Source organism: Chiloscyllium plagiosum, chromosome 6 (genome assembly GCF_004010195.1).
Source record: "Chiloscyllium plagiosum isolate BGI_BamShark_2017 chromosome 6, ASM401019v2, whole genome shotgun sequence".
Lineage (NCBI taxonomy): Eukaryota > Metazoa > Chordata > Chondrichthyes > Orectolobiformes > Hemiscylliidae > Chiloscyllium > Chiloscyllium plagiosum.
Window position 1 is genome coordinate 79092781 of NC_057715.1, and position 12942 is coordinate 79105722.

The window sequence follows — 12942 nt, forward strand, 5'->3', positions numbered from 1 at the left end:
AAGCATTGTTGCAGTTTTTTGATCGGCACAAGCTTCTTTTAAAACTCAGGATCAGACTACTGGAGAAGGGATGTGGCCACCCAGAATAGTTTGGGTTTGACTCATTGTGAAAGTTGTCACTCGCTCCCAGGGCCAATGTTCACACAAGCCCAGCAAGTCTGATAGTGAGGGTATAAAGCATGATCAAGAAACCATGTAGTATTGTGTCACTACCAGGAACCCAAGAAGAATGCTTCTACTATACAGTCAGTGAGGTGGGAGCAGGTCCAAACAGATGACAGTTACAGGTATGTAAAAGAAAGCGTTCTGAACACAACAGCCAGCTGTCTGGTCAGAAGTAATTCTGTTTTGGAGTGTTAGTAAGATGGCTGCCTGCAGGGTGTGTGCCACCTTTCAGAGATCACATGTCAAGAACAGATGTGGACATTTGTACATGATTACATTTCAATTTTAACATTGCTCCTTTTGTCCAAAAATTCATATATTGATCATGCACATTTTGAGTTACCCAACTATACATTATTGTTATCATGTAAAGTGTAGTGATTGAAATGAAGTCAGCTGGGCCTATCGAATATGAGTTCCCCGATTGAGGCTGTTAATCTGGTCCAGTTAGGGACCCCTGGCTGACATATAAAAGGGGGAATAGCAGAGATGCTGACTCTTTGGTAGCTGCTCTGAATGTGGCAATACTAAAGGCAAGAACTGTTCATAAAGGGTGACTCAGTGATGGATAGTGGCCACTGTGCAGTTATTTCACATACATTGCTCAATTTTTCATTAGACTGTAAATATGCATTTCATACATGATCTTTAAATTATACTTGTCACTTCATAGTATATACATGTGTTGTCATTGGCTGTTTACCAGAACGATATTCCTTTGTCAGGGATGTTGTTTCTGTGCCATTAGTTGTAGTTGTGGTACATTTTGTTCTTCCATTTTAGCTGTGGTCCTCTGGGTTTGATGGTTGACCTGTAGACTGTGCAGATGATGAGATTATATCTTCCTGAAACATCTACTTGCAGTTAACAGAACAACTTCTCCAGTTGGATGTACGTGTCTGCAATTGTGAGAAAGTTGTACAATTCCACTGTGTATGCTCTGAGATGTCAGCTCCTCAATGCAGGTCCTAAGTTGCCACTTGGGCTGGAATTTTTGAGAACCTTGAAAATGTGTACCCTGTCTAGCTCTCCAGTGCTCAACTATGGCAATGGTTAATCAGTCTTGTCAAAACTAAACTTGTCTTTCTGCTATTTCACCTTGATTTTGCCATTCATATCTGTTATTACATCTGGTCTCTCATTTTTGGAAGAATAGTTTGGGTGTGCATGATATTAGCCTTTAAACTGGACAACTTTCCAAGCCTTTAGTGCGTCTGTTTTTCCACATGAGGATTGCTTTGTATTCTTCTGTGCAGGGCTTGTTTGTTTTTTTATAACTCCTTTGGTGATTTTCGATGCTGCGTTTCTATTTGACAAGAGATATCGTTGAGACGATGTATGGTATTGAATTTCTCAATGCTTTATAACATGGCTGAATTCTTCACTTTTATACAGAAGGCCACTATTGTTCATGACAATGTTAGGGGAATGCTGTAATGTGCTTTTAGGCACTTGACTCGCTCACTGGTCGTCTGCCCATTCAGTAGTCAGAATGATAGTCTGGACTGGAAAGGTAATCAGTTCCTGAGATTGGAAAGGAATCTATTCTCAGCTTCAACCATAGTCTATCTGTGACATCGCGTGTTATCAGTGGCTCTGTAGCTTGCTTGGTACTCATTACAATCATTGCACTGGCTGATGTGGTCCTTGATCTCCTTTTGCTTGTGTTTGGTTCTCAAGCACATCTCTTGCCTTCCTCAACCTTGAATCAATTGGTAGCTTGCATTCTGGTGCTGTGGCAACACTCCATATAACTCCATAGGGACAATGGCTCTATTTCCTTTGTCAATGTATCTCGGTATACAGAGGAACCTCAATTATACGGCATTCAATTATCTGAATTTCGGATCATCCGAACATGATTTTGAGGTCCCAATGTTTGGGTAAACTGTGTTATCTGGCATTGGATTATTAAAAAAAATACTTCCCGCTCATGTCGCTCGGATAATCAAGGTTCCTCTGTACCCTGAAGAACACCACACTTGCCCCCACATCTACAGCTCCAACAGAATTCAAGAAGCTAGACACCATCCAGGAATCAAAGCATCCCACTTGATTGGCACCACATCACAAATATTCACTCCTTCTACCTTTTTCATAGCTTAGCAACAATACACTGCAGATGTTTACCAAAGCTGGATGTAGGTTTAATCACTGAAATGGAAGGTTTGTTTCCAACTCAGTGAGCAAAACTACATCCAGAACCTCAACCTGAGCTACAAACCTTCTCAAAACTCGTTTACCAAAGCTGTTCAGAAAGCATCTTCAAACTCGCTATCACTTCGGTCGAGAAGGACAAGGGCACCAGTTACATGGGAATCAGCAAGTTTCTCTTCCATTACCATCCCATACTGAGCCTATAATCCCTTTTCATAGACTCATAGAGATGTACTGCATGGAAAGAAACCCTTCGGCACAACTCAGCCATGCCGACCAGATATCCTACTCTAATCTAGTCCCATTTTCCAGCACTTGGCCCATATCTTTTCAAACCCTTCCTATTTATATACCCGTCCAGATGTCTGTTAAATGCTGTAATTGTACCAGCCCCTACCACTTCCTCTGGCAGCTCATTCCAAATGTGTGCCACTCTCTGCGTGAAAAAGTTGCCCCTTAGGTGCCTTTTATATCTTTCCCCTCTCACCCTAAACCTAGGCCCTCTAGTTGTGGACTCCCCCATCCCAGGTAAAAAACTTTGTCTATTTATCCTATCCCTGCCCCCACATCCATGATTTTATTAACCTCTATAAGGTCACCCCTCAGCCTCTGATGCTCCAAGGAAAACTTCCCCAACCTATTCAGCCTCTGCCTAAAGCTCAAACTCTCCAACCCTGGCAACATCCTTGTAAGTCTTTTCTGAACCTTTTCAAGTTTCACAACATCCTTCTGATAGGAAGTAGACCAGAATTGCATGCAATATTCCAAATGTGGCCTAACCAATGTCTCATACAACTGCAACATGACCTCACAACTCCTATACTCAATACTCTGACCAATAAAAGAAAGCATACCAAATGCCTTCTTCACTATCCTATCCACCTGTGACTCTACTTTCAAATAACTATGAACCTACATGCCAAGGTCTCTTTGTTCAGCCACATTCCCCAGGACCTTATCATTAAGTGTATAAGTCCTGCACTGATTTGCCTTTAGAACATAGAACATAGAACATAGAACATAGAACATAGAACAATACAGCACAGAACAGGCCCTTCGGCCCACGATGTTGTGCCGAACATTTGTCCTAGCTTAAGCATCTATCCATGTACCTATCCAATTGCCGCTTAAAGGTCACCAAAGATTCTGACTCTACCACTCCCACAGGCAGCGCATTCCATGCTCCCACCACTCTCTGGGTAAAGAACCCACCCCTGACTGTTCCAGCAACACATTTTCACCATTGGCCCATCTGACTAACCTACATCATTAATGGTACAGAATCCTGGAATTCCCTTCCTAAGGGTTTTGTGGGTCTATTTGCACCAAATGGACTGCAGTCTTTCAAGAAGGCAGCTCACCACCAGCTTCTCAAGACCAACTCGGGATGGGCAATAAATGCTGGCCATGTGCCATGAATGAATCTGAAAAATGCGCTTATAGCAATAGTTGTGTTCTTCATGCTATTGAGCATGCATTTAATCATTACTCCTTGCCACACATGGAGATTTGCAATAAATGTAAGTAATGCTGGAGAAATCAACAGGTCTGTGGAAAGAGGAACAGAGTTAATGCTTTGTGTCTGGTATGACTCTTCCTCAGAACTGAAAGGGGTGGGAAATATTCCTTTTTATTATTTTGACAAAGATGGAAGCCCAGTGCAAAAGACAAAGGATTATTAATAATGGGAAAAAGAAAATTAGATGGGTCGGCGTGAAACGAAGAGTATGGGTCCTAAAAACTCAGAGCAAACTAAACAAGGCCACAAACAATAAGACTGTGGGAGGAAGAGAGGAAATGAATGCCACTCTCGAGTTGTCACTTTTGTAAATACTTCCTTCTTTTCCAGCTCTTTTATTTTGTCTTCCAGGCTGGCCTTGAGGCATCTGGAGCTTCCCTCGGTAGATGCTGAATGGGACTCCCACTCTCTTCTGCTTCCAGATGATATTCTCCAAGAAGACATTGTAATACTGCAACCACATTGCTGTGCTCCTCATACACGTTACTGGTTTAGTGTTCTATGAAATGTTGCAAATCTATTTTGGCATGTTGAGGGTTAGCAGTCAAAACTTTAGACTTGCTTTGACTGAGATGAGTGTTTTTTTTCTTGTGGTCTATGATCTAGAATTCCAGACCTTTGTTCACGTTATTGCACTGGGCTTGCAGAGTAATCCGTCCTCTCAGCGTGAATATGATGACAACAGACCGCCTCAAGCTTACTTTTGAGGTCTCCATTTTTCAAACGCCATACTAAGCCACTTTGCAAAGGTCTGTGAAGGTCATGATGCTGCATGATACATCAATATTTTTCTGACATCTTACGTTGACTTTATGTTTACATTCTACACTTATCTTTCCAATGGTCACAAACCATCGACCTGACTAAATCAATCAGTTGTTATGCTGTACAAGTGATTCATTGGAATCTTCAGCTGATCTCTCTCCAGTGACCATACATATTTGCTTTCGTGCTTCCTTCTAACTGTATACTTGGAGTGCAATATGTTTCAGCTTCTTAAGTAAAAACACTTCTTTCCGCGCAGCTCTGATGAAGAGTTACCAGACTCGAAATGTTAACTCTATTTTCTCCCCACGGATGCAGCCAGACCAGCAAGATCTGTTTTTGTTTCACTTCTTTCCACTTGCTAAATAGGCCTTTGTCCTCTTTGCATGATATCTTCTGCACTATTTACAGCCTTCTTTTTGTCCACAATCACACTGCTGTTTGACTGGGCTATCTGTTAGTCGAATGCAAGCTTTGGTTGGTTCTGCTGTGCATATGCTCTAGCTGCTGATATATAACCTCAATATTGCTGCACATACCAACTCCTTTCCAAAGTGTAGGATTTTCATCTTTCAGTAACATTGCTCTCAATGAAGAAACGCTTGTGCCAAATGCGATCCTGTCTTTAATTTGATCATCCTTTAATGATGCAAATTCAAAGGATTAAGTGAGCTGAGTTAATGTGGTCACATGTTGATCCACAGATTTATTTGACCTTGGGCTCTAATATTGAACACATACCATTCATAAGTTAGATTCCCTTGGAATTCTATCATGCCTTCAAGGTTTTCAAAATGTCTCCAGTATGTTCTTTTCAATTCTTCAGAGAGATTCAGGGCGGAATACACTTCGAAACAATTTCTTCTGGAAAAGTTGCATCCAAGTTCTCTTTTCATATTGCAGTTGTGGTCTGTTGCTTTGTTACACTTTAGTTTCTTTCAATTATTTATTAGAGCCTTCACAGAAATGGAGCATTTCGGTATCATTTTGTCATATAAACCAGAAGCTGTATGTGCTGGGGATCCACAAAATGGTTTTTAATTGTGGAGAGAGCACTTTAAAATTTTCAGATGCAAATACTGTTAGCTCATCTTTTCTCACAATTTTGACTGCATCTCCAGGGAAAGTACGTTTGTTCCAAAATGTATGGCACAGTTGTGGTGACATATTTGAACTTCCTTTACATACTCAGTCTCAGCTCCACTTCTGACACCAAGTCAGAACACCAATAGACAGCAGTCAGATTAGAATGAAGACTTTATTAAAGTGTCAATAAGATGGCTACTTGCAGTGTGAGTGCGTAATCGTGGAGGTCGCATCATTATGGCAGACCAGGAAGGGCATTTGAACATGATTGCATTTCAGTGCAAACAGATTTCCAAAGCAGCGAAGTCTCTAAGTGGCTTTTGAAAGCTTCTTACTTATCAATGCCTCTATCAGCCCCAAAGACTGCAATAGGCACTGCTTGCGAGTCTTGCAAACTTGGTTTAAAATAATATATCAGTCTGGGCAAAAGTAAAATATTGTGGATTCTGGAAACCTGAAATAAAAAGAGAAAACGCTGGAAAAACTCATTGGGTCTGGCACATCTGTTGAGTGGGAGAGTTAAAGTTTTGAGTAGAGTATGAATCTTCTTCAGAAACTGTTTGAGTGACATGTACACAGGCTCTGGTCAGAAGCCAAATTGTTTCTGCAAAAATGATGTGTATCACCAAATAAGCTAGTGGGATGTTATTTCAATTTTAACCCATTTCCTTTACACCACAATCTCTTTGTGATTGGTGATTAAGATCAATTACCATTCTTTGTTAAAACCTCACAATGTTGAATCTTCTTTTCTCCATTGATATTTGCCCTTTCACAAGTAATAAAACCTGAACCATTGTCTAATCACAACTTTTTGATTTGTCCAACCTCCTTATCAGTTTTGCATCACTGGTTACTCAGCTGAAACAATATGGGTATGTTCAAAAGGCTTCCAGCTTGTCAGGCTGCCTATGCATGGAAGAACTTGAGAGTTATATGCTGCAGGACATTCAGAAAGTTTGTTTCTTTGGTTTCATGATTTCACAATAATACTGGATAGATTGAACATGGAGAAGATTTTTCTACCACTAGGAGAAACTATGACCCAAGGCACAGCCTCAGAGTGAAGGGACAGTCTTTACAATGAGATGAGGAGGAGTATTTTCATCTAGAGTGTGGTGAATCAATGGAAATCATTGCCACAGAAAGCTGTGGAGACCAAGTCATTGAGTGCATTTAAGATAGAGATAGATAGGTTCTTGATTAGTAGGGAGATCAAGGTTATGAGGAGAAGGCAGGAGGATGGAGTTGAGAAACATACCAGCCATGATCAAATGGTGGAGCAGGCTCGATAGGTCGAGTGGTCCAATTTTATATTCCTATATCTTATGGAGAGAGGTATGAATAAAAGGAGTTGAAGGAATATGGGAAAGGGATGTGTAAGAGTATTAGATTGCTTTGCTCACATGAAGAGCTAACACTGATGGGAATGTGTCAGATCAAATGGAGACTTTCTGGAATGTAACCTCAACATATTTCTGAATCCAATTAGATCAGAAAATGTTTCAATTTGCCCTGGACAGAATCCACTTCTCAGACTGGCAAATCCAATTACCCACTGACGTAACTTTTAGAGGTTAGAGTATAGGAGTTGAGAGATCATGTTGTGGCTGTACAGGACACTGGTTTGGCCACTTTTGGAATATTGCATGCAATTCTGGTCTCCTTCCTATCAGAAGGATGTTGTGAAACTTGAAAGGATTCAGAAAAGATATACAAGGATGTTGCCAGGGTTGGAGGATTTGAGCGATAGGGAGAGGTTGAAAGAGTAGGGCTGTTTTCCCTGGAGTGTTGGAGGCTGAGGGGTGACCTTATAGAGGTTTACAAAATTATGAGGGGCATGGATAGGATAAATAGACAAAGTCTTTTACCTGGGGTGGGGGAGTCCAGAACTAGAGGACATAGGTTTAGGGTGAGAGGGGAAAGATATAAAAGGGACCGAAGGGGCAACGTCTTCACGCAGAGGGTGGCATGTGTATGGAATGAGCTGCCGGGGGAGTGGTGGAGGCTGGCACAATTACAATATTTAAAAGGCATCTGGATGGGTATATGAATAGGAAGGGTTTAGCAAGATACGGGCCAAGTATTGGCAGATGGGACTGGATTAGGTTGGGATATCGGGGTCGGCAAGGACGAGTTGGACCCAAGGGTCTGTTTCCATGCCGTACATCTCTATGACTCTATAAAAGGGGAGGATTTCTTAAAAAGGAGAAACATTACATTTATCTTAATTGCTAAATAAGAAACTTGTAATTGCTTTCAGGCAACCAAGGGATTTGTCAGACCTTGCTACAACTGACATTATGTGTGCAGTAATTGAATATTTGTGCAGTTGGTAAATTATAGTTACACACATCTATGAAAATAACGGACCCTCAACTGTGAATTCATCTCAGGATTTTACATGTCAGCAAAAGTTTCTTACTCTTTGGGGGTCTCATATTAATGTTGTCTTGTTTCAGATATTGCATCCTAAATGTCCTGAATGTTTAATGATCTAACAGTTAATGATAATGATGGCCACGTGGTATCACTGTGAAATTATTAATCCTGCAATTCTGGGGACATGGATTCGAATCCTGTCTTGGTATATGGAATTTGAGTTCAATATCTATCTGGAATTAGAAGTCTAATGATGACCAATACACCTTTTCTAATGGTCAGGAAAACCCATCTTGTTCACTAATGTCTTTTAGGGAAGAAAGCTGCCATCCTTACCTGGTCTGGCCTACATATGACTCCAGACCCACGGCAATGTGGTTGACTCTTAACAGTCTGCTGGGTAATTAGGGGATGGGCAATAAATACTGGCCTAGCTAGTGATGTCCTCATCTTGTGAATGAATTAAAAAATACTAACAAGCTACCCTTAAATGAAAGAACTGGATTTTCCACTGGAATGTTCTCCAATCTTCAGATAAGAATCTATTTTCGTACCTTCAAGACATGCCACAACATCCAATGTATTACTTTATCAATATGGTCACTATTGCTGAAGCTTTCTAATCATCCTGTTCAGAGATATAATTACACACCTCTGGACCAGTTGAGGCTTGTTCCCAGCCCTCCTGGCTCAGATGCTAGCACTGTGCCACAGGTGTTCTGCTGATCACTATTGTTTTGGAGACACTATTGTTTGGGGTGGCATGATGGCATAGTGGTTAGCTCTTCTATCTCACAGCCCCAGGATCCTGGGTTTGATTCCACCTTCAGGTGACTGTGCGGAGTTTGTCTATTGTCTCCGTGGCTTTCCTTTGGGGCAGCACGGTGGTTCAGTGGTTAGCACTGTTGCCTCACAGCACCAGGTTCGATTCCAGCTCGGGCGACTGTCTGTGTGGAGTTTGTACATTCTCCCTGTGTCTGCGTGGGTTTCCTCCAGGTGCTCTGGTTTCCTCCCACAATCCAAAGATGTGCACGTCAGGTGAATTGGCCATGCTAAATTGCCCATAGTGTTTGGTGCATTAGTCACAGAGAAATGGGTCTGGTGGGTTACTCTTTGGAGGGTCGGTGTGGACTGGTTGGGCCAAAGGGCCTGTTTCCACAATGTATGGAATCTAATCTAAAGTCTAATCAAACACTGCAGCCAACATGCACACAGCAACTTCCACCAAGCAGCAACAAGGTACGGTCTTTCTAAACACTATTTGTTTGATATATTTATGGATATTAGGTTGTGTATTGCGCCAGATAGGGGGTGCAATTTTAAGGTGAGAGAAGAAAGATTTAAAAGTGATCTGAGGGGCAACATTTTCATACAGAAGATGGCTTGTATGTGGAATGAACTGCCTGAGGAAGTGAGGGATCCAAGTACCGTTACAACATATAAAAGACATTCGGATAGGTACATGAATAGTAGAGGTTTAGAGGGTTATGGGCAAGTGACACTAGTTTAGTTTGGGAAACTTAGTCAGCATGGACTACTTGGACCAAAGGGTCTGTGTCTGTGCTATATGGCTCTATGATTCTATTTTTTATCTTTTTTTTTCTCTTTTCTTTTAATGCTGTGTGATCAACCTCCATTGTAGTTTTTTTTTATAACCCCCACACTACCGCCTAACCGTGGTAGTGCTTATTTTTTCCCCAACATCCATGGTGTGTGTGTGCAGGTGTGAGACACAGTGAAAGACACAAAGTGCACGAATCTTTATTCAATTTCCACCACCAGGAAGATAGGAAAACACCCGGGTGGCCAGTGACAAACACTGCCCTTCACATCAAAGGGCAGTGCTGTGTGATCAAAACAGTGAAGGGGAGGGTAGGGACTAAATCAAAATAGAGTTGGAGGGAGAAATGATGCACTCCACTCCCTGCGGCGCCCACCTCTCCCTGAACAACTCCAGGGTGTTGGTGGACACTGCGAGCTCCTTCTCCAAGGACACCCAGGCCCGGCTCTATGATTCTATAACAGTTCCTTGGAATTATTAATTGACAGGAAAGGTTAATGAGGATTAGAAAAAAAGGGGCAGGAATTGGCTATTTAGCCCATTAACACTGTCCTGCTTTTCAACACAATCATGGCAGATTTTTGGCTTCAATTCCACTTTCCTGGTCTTCCCCAAATCCCTCAATTCTTTGCGAAACCAAAAATGTGGTTATCACATTTAATATATTTGAAAATGGATTAGGGAGCAACCTGGAATTAAACGAGGGAAGTATTTAGTATTATCGCAGCTGCCACCAATTCCAAGATTGACTTCAACTTGACCTGATTTCACTCCTGATAGATGAAACAGAGATTGCAAGAGGGAAGGAGAATAAAGGCGGAAACATCTTGCTACAACTCTATTGACCAATGGTGAGACAACACCTAGAATACTGTGGATAGTTTTGATCTCCTTATTTAAGGAGCTACGTACTTCTACTGGAAGCAATTCAGAGAAGGCTCACTAACTTGCTTCCTGGGATGAAGGCGTTTTCATGTGAGAAAAGATTGAGCAGATTAGGCCTGTACCCAGTGGAGCTTAGAAAGCTGAGAGGTGATCTTCTTAAAATATGTTCTGTGAGGTCCTGACAGGACAGACACTGAGAGGATGTTTCCCCTTTTGACAGAATCAAGGCTCGGGAAATAAAGGATTCTCCATTCAAGACAGAGATGAAGAGAGCGTCTTCCCTCACAGGGTCATTAGTGTGTGGAATTGCCTCCCCCAGTGAGCATTTGAAGCTGAGCAATTAAACATAATCATTGATAAATTTGATGGACAAAGGAATCAAGATTCATGGGGGGAGCTGGTGGACATTGGGGTGAGGGGTGACAATTAGGAAAGTGGAGTGTGGCCAGTATTCTAGAACCAGGGGGCAGAGTCTCAGAATTAAGATCAGACTGCTCAGGATAGATGTTAGGAAGCATTTCCGCACAGAAAGGATGATAGATGTTTTGAGCTTTCTTCCACAAATGGCTTTGGATGCTGGATCATTTGTTAATTTTAAATCTGAGATAGATAACTTTCTGTTAAGCAAAGATATTAAGAGAAATGGGCCAAAGGCAGGTATATAGAGTTAGGGCACAGATCAGCCATGACCACATTGAATATTAGAGCAGGGTAAAGGGACTGAATGGCCTACTTCTGTTCCCATGTTCCTATTACTACAACAACACAAGCTCCTTCTATGTCATTTTTTCCCCAATGCTCATAGTCCAATGTTGCAGGTCATCAGATGGGCCAATGATCCGAGGAGTAACAGATAGAGTTTAATTTAGATAAATGTGAGGTGCTGCATTTTGGAAAGGCAAATCAGGGCAGGACTTGTGCACTTAATGGTACCGTCCTGGGGAGTGTTGCTGAACAAAGGGACCTTGGAGTGCAGGTTCATAGCTCCATGAAAGTGGAGTCGCAGGTAGATAGGTTAGTGAAGAAGGCGTTTGGTATGCTTTCCTTTACTGGTCAGTGCATTGAGTATAGGAGTTGGGAGGTCATGTTGCAGCTGTACAGGACATTGGTTAGACCACTTTTGGAATGCTGCATGCTGTTTTGATCTCCCTGCTATAGGAAGGATGCTGTGAAACTTGAAAGGGTTCAGAAAAGATTGACAAGAATGTTACTAGGGTTGGAGGGTTTGAGCTATATGGAGAAGATAAACAGGCTGGGGCTGTTTTCCCTGGAGCGTCGGAGACTGAGGAGTGAACTTATAGAGGTCTATAAAATTATGAGGGGCACGGATAGGGTAAATGGACAAGGTTGTTTTGCTAGGGTGAGGGAATGCAAAACTAGAGGGCATAGGTTTAAGGTGAGAAGGGAAAGATTTAAAAGGGACCTAAGGGGCAACCTTTTAATGCAGAGGGTGGTAGGTGCATGGAAGTGGTGGAGGCTGATACAATTACAACATTTAAAAGGCATCTGGGGGGTATATGAATAGGAAGGGTTTAGAGGGAAATGGGACAAATGCTTGCAAATAAGATTAGATTAATTTAGGTTATCATGGATGAGTTGGACCAAAGGGTCTGTTTCCGTGCTGTACATCATGGAAGTGGTGGAGGCTGATACAATTACAACATTTAAAAGGCATCTGGGGGATATATGAATAGGAAGGGTTTAGAGGGAAATTGGACAAATGCTTGCAAATAAGATTAGATTAATTTAGGTTATCTGGTCGGCATGGATGAGTTGGACCAAAGGGTCTGTTTCCGTGCTGTACATCTCTATGTCTCCATGACTATATGAAAATTTTCTTTTTATATTTGTCAGCACTAGGAGCTCAGCCCTATGAGCCAGCTTCACCATTTAATATGATCCTGGCTGAATATACATATTATCTGTGTCATAATGTGAATGAACAGTAGTGAAACAAAATCTTCCAAAATAAAGGAAATGGGTGAAAGACATAGATGGTAGCATTGAAGAAATCCTGCCGAAATAATACAGCAATAAATACCTACATTAAGACAGCTTATTGTGAAATTCATCACCTTCTCAGTTTTTTCACACTCCCCATCTTCACAGAACTTAGGTTATTGATTTTTTTCAGAATATGTTTCCCAGCCTCCCAGACAAGCAAAATGACTTTGTTAATCAATCACTCTAACCTCCCAATTCACCAGAGTACACAGACCATTACCAAATGTCACAAAAATATTAAATGACTATCCTCATCAGAAAAAATAAAGGCTCAAACTGAACACACAAGGACTCGGAAGTTGGACAGAGATTGCTTTCTCTATAACCCTGCTCCATATATTCTGCACATGATCTTCCAGCCTGCCTTCCCGTCCAGCCTAAAGTGCCCTCACACATTCCATGTCAACCTTCATCGATT